Raw genomic sequence first — 11,458 nt, 5'->3', positions numbered from 1 at the left:
AGTTTCATTTACTAATGGCTAATGCGTTCTTGACAAATTATATTTGCAGACGAATTGTAGGACAAAACCAAGAAATAATACAACTGTTTGAAACCGTAGAAGATCAAAACTTGTAAATTATTGAGCAACAAAAACAGATTCTTGACGGAATAGGCCAACGAAATATCGGCGACGAAGTAAGCGCCAATTTATATGAACCGCTTGAAGGCTTCCCACTCAAAACCATCGAACAATTTCATGAGATTGAGGATGACTCTAAGAAAAGCGTTCAAAAGAAACTGGTAAGAGTAGATTTGTTAATTCTGTAACACAAATCTGGCAATAAGTTTATATTTTTGTCAGCAGATCTCTTTTCTCCATATCCAATTTTGGTTTTTTTTCAGTATTTACATCTATTTAATTTAGGAGGATCAAGGACGCGAGAGTTCTTGAACTCTGCTTTAAAGGAGGTGATGACCGATGAATTGGTCAAGTCATTCACGTGGCCAAGGGGGAACAAGAGCGCACAGCTTGGCGATACGAAAGTTGCCAATATGTTATACCGTAAGATCCTCATAATTTATTTCACTGTTCAATTATTCTCGGTGACTCGTGAAAATATCGATATATTTACAGTCACTTTTTCTTCTAGAGGCGGCAAAAAAGTATCCCCTGTTCAGAGGCCCTGATACTAAAGCAGAATTTAAAACTGATATGCTAGAAGTTTTGCGTACAACAAAACAGAGGTATCGCAATCTTCTGAAGAAATCACTGGCAACTGATGATCAAGTAGATGAAACCGATGACGAGGAGTTAGATGAGTTAGACGAGTTGGATCACAAACAGCTTATAAAAAAAAATCGACAATTAGAGGGAAGGCTAAATATTCGTTCAGAGGTTGAAGAAGTCAACATAGAGTTCGAGAAAGATTTTAATGCTGACTACGATACCAATGATCATTAGTGAAGTGTTTTATGAACGTACCCATTTGTTCTTTTTCTTCTACATCGGGTGCAGATCAAGTCTCCGAAGCACCAAAACTCAAAATTATGACGATACAAACTATAAAATGTTGAGGAAAGATCAGTGAAGTGGCAATTTTACTTTCGATAAATCGCCAAGGGTATCATTCAGAAGGTCTTTTATTGGTGCCTGTAAAAAGTCGGAAAAAAGTTGTCAACCCCTAAATTTTTTCGATGTTTTACAGTGGAAAACCGTAATATTCATCATCACCTACCCTAAAACCGGTACTCACTTTTTTCTGGTGGTTATGCTAATGTGAAAAAAATTTGGAACATTGTCCACCGACATTTGTTGTTCAAACAATTTTTGAGGTTTTTCTAACTCTCAAAAAAAAAAAATACCAGAAATTTTAGGAGCGACAACTGGTTTTTCTACTTTTTCATGTTACCGGTACGTGGAATAATCGCCTGCGTTGTATTCTTTAATGATCACAGATCTCGGACCTTCCCTTGAGCATAAGGAATCAATGACGTAAATCGTAGTATATTTTCTTTGACGTTGTTTTTTTTTAATTTTTATTTTCTATACCCTACTTTTATCACTCATCGTACTAGAGCAAAATTTTCTTTATATTTTTTAATTATATCGTCAGGTGATATATAATACTATATAATATATATATTGAAACGTTTCGAGTTTGTTCGCGGGCTGAATTTCGTCAGAATTTCATACGTTATATGTGAGGTGGCGTGGAGATTTCGCGCAAGCTCGAATGTTCTATTAATTTTAAGAATTTCCTGTCTCTTGGATAGAGCTGCACGATTCGGTCTCTGGACTCGGAAGGAAGGTGGAGAATGATTACTTGTCGATTATTTGATGAACTCCTGGAAGAGCTTGAACAGTTTGACCGTTTCAACTTGGTTTTCGAGATAGCCTCAGAAGTTGTTTCCTCACCCTCATGTGCAATGGCACGAGTGGAATAAACCCATCATCACAGGCCGTGTAAACGGTTGAAGGTCAAACTTGATCTGTGTGTGTGAAGCACGCACAGATCGATCGCTATGAGAGGTCGACTCGTGATGCGAAAGATTTGCTTCCGGAAAGGAAGTATTTGAATTATAAGTGAATGTTTCGTTTCCGGGAGGCGGGATGAGAGACAGGATGGGAGGTTTTGAATTTATTTTGCTTGTGATCTTTAAGAAATTTGTGATAGTTTGGGAAGCAATAGCTCTTTCTTATTTAATTTGATAATAATTAGGTTTACTTACGGCAAGACTGAATATTATTTGCGTGATAGCATGGTGGTCAGAAGGACGGTATTCGACAATGCGGGATCGTCGTTGACAAGTCGGTTTCGATATTGATGATGATTCGTTTAGTTAGTACTAAGACAGAATACTATTTACGTGATAGCATAGTTGTCAGAAGGACTTGGATAGTAGTTCAGCTTACGTATGGCAAGACTGAATGTTATTTGCGTGGTAGTCAAATGAAAGGGAATTCTACGCAAACATACCGTCACCTGTATCAAGACATCCAGTCGCAATGACGGAGACTCTCTACAGGTTCAAGTGCCTATGGGTCAGAGGATTGTGAGACGATCATCGTATCTGAGCTATGAGGTCAGACACAATGCTGTTCTTCACTCAGACACGGCTCCCTAATACCTAAGGACTTTTTATTGAAAACAAATAAAATGTTAATACGTTGAATTCCCTCCTTTGATGGGGAGTTGTGTTTGAGGAGTCCTGGAAAGACGACTCCACGTCTCCTGATGGTGGGTCGTGTCGATATCTGGTTCCTCGTGGACGTGGGATGCTCCGTGAATATAAGCACGGATAGGTCCTCGCATTGGACGATTCGTTGATCTACCTTGGTGTATGATACAGCAGATGATAGATCTCGAGCCACATTTGCGCTCGTCTTTTGTACTTTCTTACTGTCTACTTTCGCAGTTTTCGGGGATAGAGATTGGCCGTGTCCCATGAAGAAGGGGCACGGTAAATCGTGTGATTTGGTTGAATTACCAGTATGTGGTGGGGTTATCGAGTGTGTAGTGGGATTTGGGCTTGTCACCACCAAGCACAATATTTGGGGGCACGCGTTGAACGTCAGGTGCCAGCACGCCAGCCAGGCGTCCCGTCACAATATATATATATATATATATATATATATATATATATATATATATATGTCAAGGATAATGAAATGAAGAACAAAGAGGATTATCACCGCCTTCTTCTATTCGGTCTCCAGAGAAACGACGGCAAAATCAATAACCGAACAAACATTGAACATTTTATCTCGTTATAAACGTTTCGTTATAAAAAGTTTTGTTAGATAAGTTGAGTTCGGATTCATCTTGTTAAATAAAACGGTGGTTCAACATGCGTCCCACACGCAAAACTCTAGGTTCGCGAGTGATATCTGGCCATTCTCCGACATCAGAAGTGGGATACCAAAGGGACGCGGAACCACCCATTTCAGAATTACCGTCTGAGACTCCTCAACGCAATTCTAATACTTCAGAAGATCGTTGGCAAATTTTGTTTGAGAATCAAAATAAAAAAATGATGGAGTTAATTCGAAAAATGCGAAGTCCAACTGCTGATTCTCATCATGAAGTTACTTTTCCGCAATTCAATCCAGATGAGCGAAATATCGATGCACAAGCTTGGTGCTCGATAGCTAGCTCGTGTATGCAAGAACAGGAACTTCAAGGGAGCAAGTTAGTGAATGCGTTAAGTGAAGCTATGAAAGGATCAGCTGCATCTTGGTTTCCTCAAATCAGCTTTAACGGAATGACTTGGGAACAATTTAAAAACATTTTTCTCGCGCGATATGAAATTATTGAAACTCCCGCGGCGACGTTACTTTCGTTATATTCTGAACAGCCAAATGGGGATGAAAATATTGCTGCATATTCAAGTCGAGTTTCGAGTGTTTTTATTCCACGACTACAACTGATGAATTCCGAAAAAATTGCTGTTTCGATTGTTCTTTCTCATGTGGCTCAGTTGGATCCACGTTTAAAACGTTTGGCTCTTACTACGGAAATAAGTTCTCGAAAGAAGTTACAACAAGAACTTATGGCAGTTGATTACCGAAGAAGAGCTCTTCCTATTTCTCAAGCCAGAGAGGGCTCATCGTTCGATGCCAAACAACTGAGATCTTATGTATCTCCATTAAAATGTTTTCACTGTGGAAAATTTGGACACAAAATATCGGAGTGTCGAAGTCGTTCATGAAGTACCATCCCGGACAACTTTGGAAATCTTTCAAAGAAAATACCCTCCACCGCTGTGAAATCTTCTGTGACGTGCTTCAAATGTGGAGAAGTTGGACATGTTTCTACAAGCTGCAAGAAGTCTTCTGGATCTGGACAAAATACCCTTGCTCAAGGTCAAATGGAGCGTCGTGTTAATTTGTGTTCTATTCAACCGACTTTTGGCGAGTTACTACATTCCGGTGAAAAGTTTTCATTTTGTTTCGATTTCGGTGCTGAATGCTCTCTGATTAAAGAAAGCATTGCTAAAAAATTTCAGGAAAACGTCAGAACTTTGTAGTCATTCTTTCCGGTATCGGTCCTTCCAGTATTCAAAGTGTCATTCAAATTTTGGCACAAGTGACTATGAATGATCATTGCCTGGAAATTTTATTTCATGTGATTCATGATGATTTTCTTAGTACTGAAATTCTTGTTGGAAGAGAAATATTATCTCTTGGTTACTCAATAGAAATGACAGTTGACAGTTTAGTTCTAAAAAGAATTCCGAGGGTCAATGTTTGTGAAGTAGACTATCATTCATTTAATTTCGACGAAATAAAAACAGACGTTTCTGAGCTTGACAAACGTCTCTTGGTTGATGTTTTAAACAAATTTCGTTCAACTTTCGTCATAGGAACACCTAAATCTAGAGTAACGACCGGACAACTTGAAATTCGTTTGCTAGATCCTAACCGAACCGTGCAAAGACGACCTTATCGTCTTTCGACTGTTGAACGTCAAATAGTGCAAGATAAAATCAAAGAATTACAAGAGGAAAATGTCATCAGACCCAGTTGTTCTCCTTTTGCTAGTCCCATTATTTCAGTTAAAAAAAAAGATGGATCTGATTGAATGTGTTTTGATTGTTGGGAGCTTAACAATAATACGGTGGCTGATAAATATCCGTTACCGCTTATTGCTGATCAGATAGATAGACTAGGAGGTGCTCATTATTTTACATCTCTTGATATGGCTAGCGGTTTTCACCAAATTCCTATTCACCCAGATTCTATTGAACGGACTGCTTTTGTTACTCCTGACGGGCAGTATGAATATTTAGCAATGCCTTTTGGTTCGAAAAATGCACCTTCTTTTTTTCAGCGAGCAATTAACAAAGCTTTGGGAGATCTAGTCTATTATTTGTCATATGGATGGTATTCTCATCCCGTCAGAAACAGTTATTGAGGGTATTCGAAAATTAGAAGTTGTTTTAAGGGCTTTGACTAAATCTTTTTAGTCAATCTGAAGAAATGTTCATTTTTGAAAACGAAAATAGAATTTCTTGATTATCAAGCTTCGGCAGGAGAAATTCGACCAAATCCTCGCAAGGTTATTAGTCTAGTCAACAAGATCCATTTTTAGAAAATTTTGACAGAGCTCACCGAAAATTATAATTTTGGTGTCATTCGATTCGTATTGACGTCTAGAAACTTTTTGAGAAAATTGAAATGGCGCTGATAAAAATTGCAAAAGTTATAAACAATATAGTGAAAGAAAAAAAAACTGCTTTCGTTTTTTTGAAAAATCTCAAAAACTATAAAAGATGTCTAAAATTTGAAAAAAGATCCTTAAAGAGGAGAATATTTCCTAAAAAAAACTCCGTACTCCCGGAACTCTATCTCCAATATTAATAATTTTTACAGAGCCCTAAAGTTAGTACTAAAACGGGCAGTCTGGCGTTCACGCGCGCCGCGTCATTCAGGCACGGTAAACAAAAAAATTATTTAAAGATATTAAATATGAATATTAAGGAATGAAAAAATTCACATACCTTAAGAATAGGTTGATAAATAATAATCCGCGCAAAAAAAATTTTTATTTGCATTTTTTTCATATTTTATCCATTAGTTAAGTAACAAAATTTTTGAACTGGAAAGTTAACATAAAAACCTTCGTAATTGTTAAACTAAAAAGCTCAATTTTTTTTTGCCTTGTACAGTTATTATAAAGAGGTGAAAAAATAGACTTCCGTTGGAAAAATCAAAAAATTTTGATTTTCCACTTAATTATCAATAATCTACTGCACTGAAAAATTAATAATAGCAATAAAGCGTTTGTAAAATTTTTTTTTTCCAAAAATTTCAATCACTTCGTTTTTAAATCATTAAGCGCCACCTGAAATTATTTTTTTTCAATTTTATACTCCCATTGTTTAAAAAATTGTTATAAACAAATGCATTATTTTGGAGATAATTGAAAATTTTTTTTTTTTCATTCGAAGCATTAAGAAATATTATGATTTTAAAAAAAAAAACCATTTCTCCAAAAAATGTTTTTATTGGTTAAAAAGCATTTGTTAATTAACTATTTTTTTTTGTAATTCATTATCAATATTAAGGAATCGTTTTTTTTTTTTAAAATCATTACTTTTGTTGTTCTTTTATATTCTGCAAAAAAAACAATTTTTTATTCACATTTCATTTGTTTATTTGATAAACAATTTGTTATAAACAAATGAAATTTTTATTTTCCATTTCATTTTCGTAACTATAAATTAAAATAAAAACAACTATGTATCGCATGTTTTATGAAAAAATTTTTTTCTATCTTTTAGAAAATTTTTAATATTTTACTATTCGTAAGTTCCATATTTTCTTTCAGCTGACGATCACTATTATTTAAATAACTTTTAAACCATTACAGATACGAAAAAAATACTTCAAGTCATCTTCAACTATTTTAAAGTAATTAACGATATGGACCGACAGTCGAAGCTCTAACTCAATTATTTATTTACTTTTTTCTTATTATTCAATAAAAATTTGAAAGAAAACATTTTTTCACTTAAAAATCTATCTGTTTGTAATGATTTTTGGTTATTTCTGCATTGAAATTTACTTGATCTTAAAGTAATTTCGAATACAGTTGGGTTTGCCCGTTTTCAAACGCTTTAAAAGGTTTATGCTGTCATTAATTGATTGCTGAGTTCTTCGGTTCTCATTAAGAGCCCATTAAGGTGTAAATTGCATTAATATCTGCAGTAACTATCGTCTTACATTGTGAGATAATGTTTTCTTTCAAATTTTTATTAAATAATAAGAAAAAAGTAAATAAATAATTGAGTTAGAGCTTCGACTGTCGGTCCATATCGTTAATTACTTTAAAATAGTTCTAGATGACTTGAAGTATTTTTTTCGTATCTGTAATGGTTCAAAAGTTATTTAAATAATAGTGATCGTCAGCTGAAAGAAAATATGGAACTTACGAATAGTAAAATATTAAAAATTTTCTAAAAGATAGAAAAAAAATTTTTCATAAAACATGCGATACATAGTTGTTTTTATTTTAATTTATAGTTACGAAAATGAAATAGAAAATAAAAATTTCATTTGTTTATAACAAATTGTTTATCAAATAAACAAATGAAATGTGAATAAAAAATTGTTTTTTTTGCAGGATATAAAAGAACAACAAAAGTAATGATTTAAAAAAAAAAAAACTATTCCTTAATATTGATAATGAATTACAAAAAAAAATAGTTAATTAACAAATGCTTTTTAACCCACACGGCACGAAATATGTCAGAAATATTTCCGAAATGTTACAACATTTCAGATTCATTACATAATTTTAGGAATATTTCTGAAATGTTTCTGAAATATGTCAATTGCAATATAACATTCCCAATATTTCGGAAACCTTTCAGAAATATTTCAAATGCAATATAACATTTTCGATATTATAAATATATTTCAGAAATATTTCAAATGCAATATAACATTTTCGATATTATAAATATATTTCAGAAATATTTCAAATGTAATATAACATTTTCGATATTATAAATATACTTCAGAAATATTTCAAATGCAATATAACATCACCGGTACCTTCGAAACGTTTCAGAAATATTTCAAATGCAATATAACATTTTCGATATTATAAATATATTTCAGAAATATTTCAAATGCAATATAACATTTTCGATATTATAAATATATTTCAGAAATATTTCAAATGTAATGTAACATTTTCGATATTATAAATATACTTCAGAAATATTTCAAATGCAATGTAACATCACCGGTACCTTCGAAACGTTTCAGAAATATTTCCGTTTATGTGTGTATACATATTCCGATATTCGTATAGTGTCGCGATTTATTAATAAAGGCTAATTTTAATTTATACTAAATTGTTGATCAATTGAAACTTGAAGATACGCCGAACGTTATCAAACTTCGGTTTACTTTTCACTAGTTAATTACTGATTGAGGCCTGTATATTCAAAACTGTACGTTTTTAACATTTTAACTATAATTATTATAGGATATTATTATGCATTATAATTATTTTTCACGCTATACATATAGACGTGCCCTAATGAAACACTTAGTGTATCTCACTGGCCCAAATAGAACAAGGCTATTTCATAAAAAGCTGTATAAGGCATGTACAGAGCTCTGTATATACGTCCTATGTCAGCTTCAGTTTTATGCACATTCCTATCATTGTTGATTATAAAATAGCAGAATATACTCTCACAAAACATTCTGCTTATACGTTATTTCAATCTGGCGTATACCACCTTGAGCCTCGTGTAATCTAGCTTGAGTTAGAAAGATATCAGACTAGCGTGGAGACCGCCGATCAGTAATTACATGTTATTTGCTTTGAATCACACTCATGTATTTACAACTAAATCTTGAAACCTCTGTAATAATTGCAGGAAAAGGTTGAGCAGCTGACAGTCAACTGTGTATTCGAAATACACAACATACGTTTTAGGTAAGACTATTATTAACCAATCATTTAGTTTATGTTTGATCAAATGATTGGGTGACCAGCTACCATTCAATTGGCAATCACACTAATCTAATATCAATCGTGGCATTACGTCCATATTTTCGGTGTATATTTTATGTTAAACAATTTAACTTTGCAGTCAACTGTATAGTAGACCCTGACAAACATTAGTTCTCAGACTGTTTTCAGAATAAACTTTTATTTTCCTGCACATCAAATGAGGAATTATTGACTGACCTTTTGTTATTCAAAGTTTTATGTTCGCAACATTGAATATTATACTTTATTATACTTGTATTATTTATGATATTTGATTTCAGAAAATGACACGTAAAAGAAAAAGTAACGACTGCTATTCAGATAGACATAAACGTCGACTCGTTGAACAACAAACTAAATTAAGTATTATTAGAATGAAGCAAGCTATGTCATTCGAAAAGACAAACTTATCCGGTCAAGACAATGAAAATACACTTGAGCATTCAGAAACCCAGTCAGGCTCTCAAAATTTTGATGTTACTATTGATGGACCAAATTTTGAAAGTGTACCATCAAGATCAGAAATACATGATAATGTACATAGTAGCCAAGATAGTGAATATAATTCTGTAATAGGTAGCGACGTTGAAACGAATGTAGATGAGCATGTCGATAAAAATACACCTAGTATTGCAAATATTACAGAAGCCCATGATTTAAATCATTCGGATGATTCAAATCTTACAAATTGTTCAGGAAGTTCTCAGGAATTATCAAATAACAATAATTCACTGGTTGGCGATTTCCGCCAATGGATAGCAGTTCATAGACCTTCGAGAGATTCTGTTAACGCGTTGTTAGGTATCTTGAGAAAACATACAAACGCAAAATTGCCAAAAGATTACAGAGCACTTCTCAAGACTCCTCGATCTACAGATGTTCACTGTATCGCTGGTGGCCAATATTGGCATAATGGACTGGAAAAAGCAGTCAAATCTATTGTCAAGCATCGAAAGCAAGCTGTACACAATATTGGGAATATTAACTTGATGATAAACGTTGATGGCGCTCCGGTTGGCAAATCGTCACAATATAGTCTTTGGCCAATTTTGTGTTCGGATGATATTTTGAAAAAAGTTTACGTTGTTGGGGCCTTTTTCGGAGAAGGAAAGCCTAACAATGCTAACGAGTTTCTTGACATGTTCATTAACGAAGCAGTGACTTTAATCAATAATGGTCTTCTATTTGATAATCAACAGTTTGATGTCAGAATTCAAGCCTTGATATGCGACGCACCTGCTAAAGCATTTATTTTACAAGTCAAAAATTTTAATGGGTACAACAGTTGTACAAAATGCAATATTGAAGGAGAATATTTAGAGCATACCATGTGTTTTCCATCAGCAGGTGAAAATATAACTCTAAGAACCGATGAAAATTTTAGAAATTATATTTATCAGGACGACTATCAAATTGGAACGACAAATCTTTCTAGAATACCTCACTTAGGATTGGTTACAAATGTTCCACTAGACTACATGCACCTAATATGCTTAGGGATTGTCAAAAAATTGCTTTTGCTCTGGATATGTGGGCCTCTTAGCGTGAGGCTATCCGCCTACGACATGAAAAAAATCTCTCGTGCATTAATTAGGCTGAGAAAGTGGGTTCCATCGGATTTTGTGCGAAAACCAAGGTCATTAAAATTTGTCAAGTTGTGGAAAGCGACAGAGTACCGTCAATTTCTTCTGTACTTAGGTCCCATAGTTTTAAAAAATGTATTGAAGAAAAACTTATACGAGCATTTTTTAGTTCTGCATGTGGCGATAACAATTCTGATCAGTCCGATTCTGGCAAAAAATATTTCAAATATAAAGTATGCAGAAGAACTTTTACAATATTTTGTTGAGTCTTTTGGAAATATATATGGACTTAAGCATATGTCCCATAATGTTCATAATTTACTACATCTTGCTGAGGACGTCAGAAAATTTGGTCCCTTAGATGAGTTCAGCGCTTTTAGATTCGAAAATCATATGTCTACGATTATAAAAATGACTCGGAAAGGCGAGAGACCGCTTCAGCAGATAGCTCGGAGACTTGCTGAATACGATTATATATCTACCACTGATACGACGGACGAAGACGTGCATATAAATGTTGGTTTTCACAAACGTCACTTCGAAGGTCCTTTAATTGGTGATTTAAAAACATGCAAACAGTACCAGGTTCTGCGTCAGAATTCTTATTCCATTAATTGTAATAATTCTACAAATGATTGTTGCATGCTTAAAGACGGAACAATGGTAAAATATCTAAATTTCGTAAAGTACAAAAACACATCATATGTTATCGGTTACGAACTGGTTCGATTTGAAAATGTATATTCACTACCTTGTGAATCCAAGACATTTGACATCCAAACTGTAAAGAAAGATGCTAACCTTAAGTCATGGCCATGCGCTAATATATGTCTCAAGCTGATGAAGATACCTTTGGATTGTGTAACATCTCGCAATGAAG

Source organism: Neodiprion pinetum, chromosome 6 (assembly GCF_021155775.2).
Source record: "Neodiprion pinetum isolate iyNeoPine1 chromosome 6, iyNeoPine1.2, whole genome shotgun sequence".
Lineage (NCBI taxonomy): Eukaryota > Metazoa > Arthropoda > Insecta > Hymenoptera > Diprionidae > Neodiprion > Neodiprion pinetum.
Note: the sequence above shows the minus strand (reverse complement) of the source record.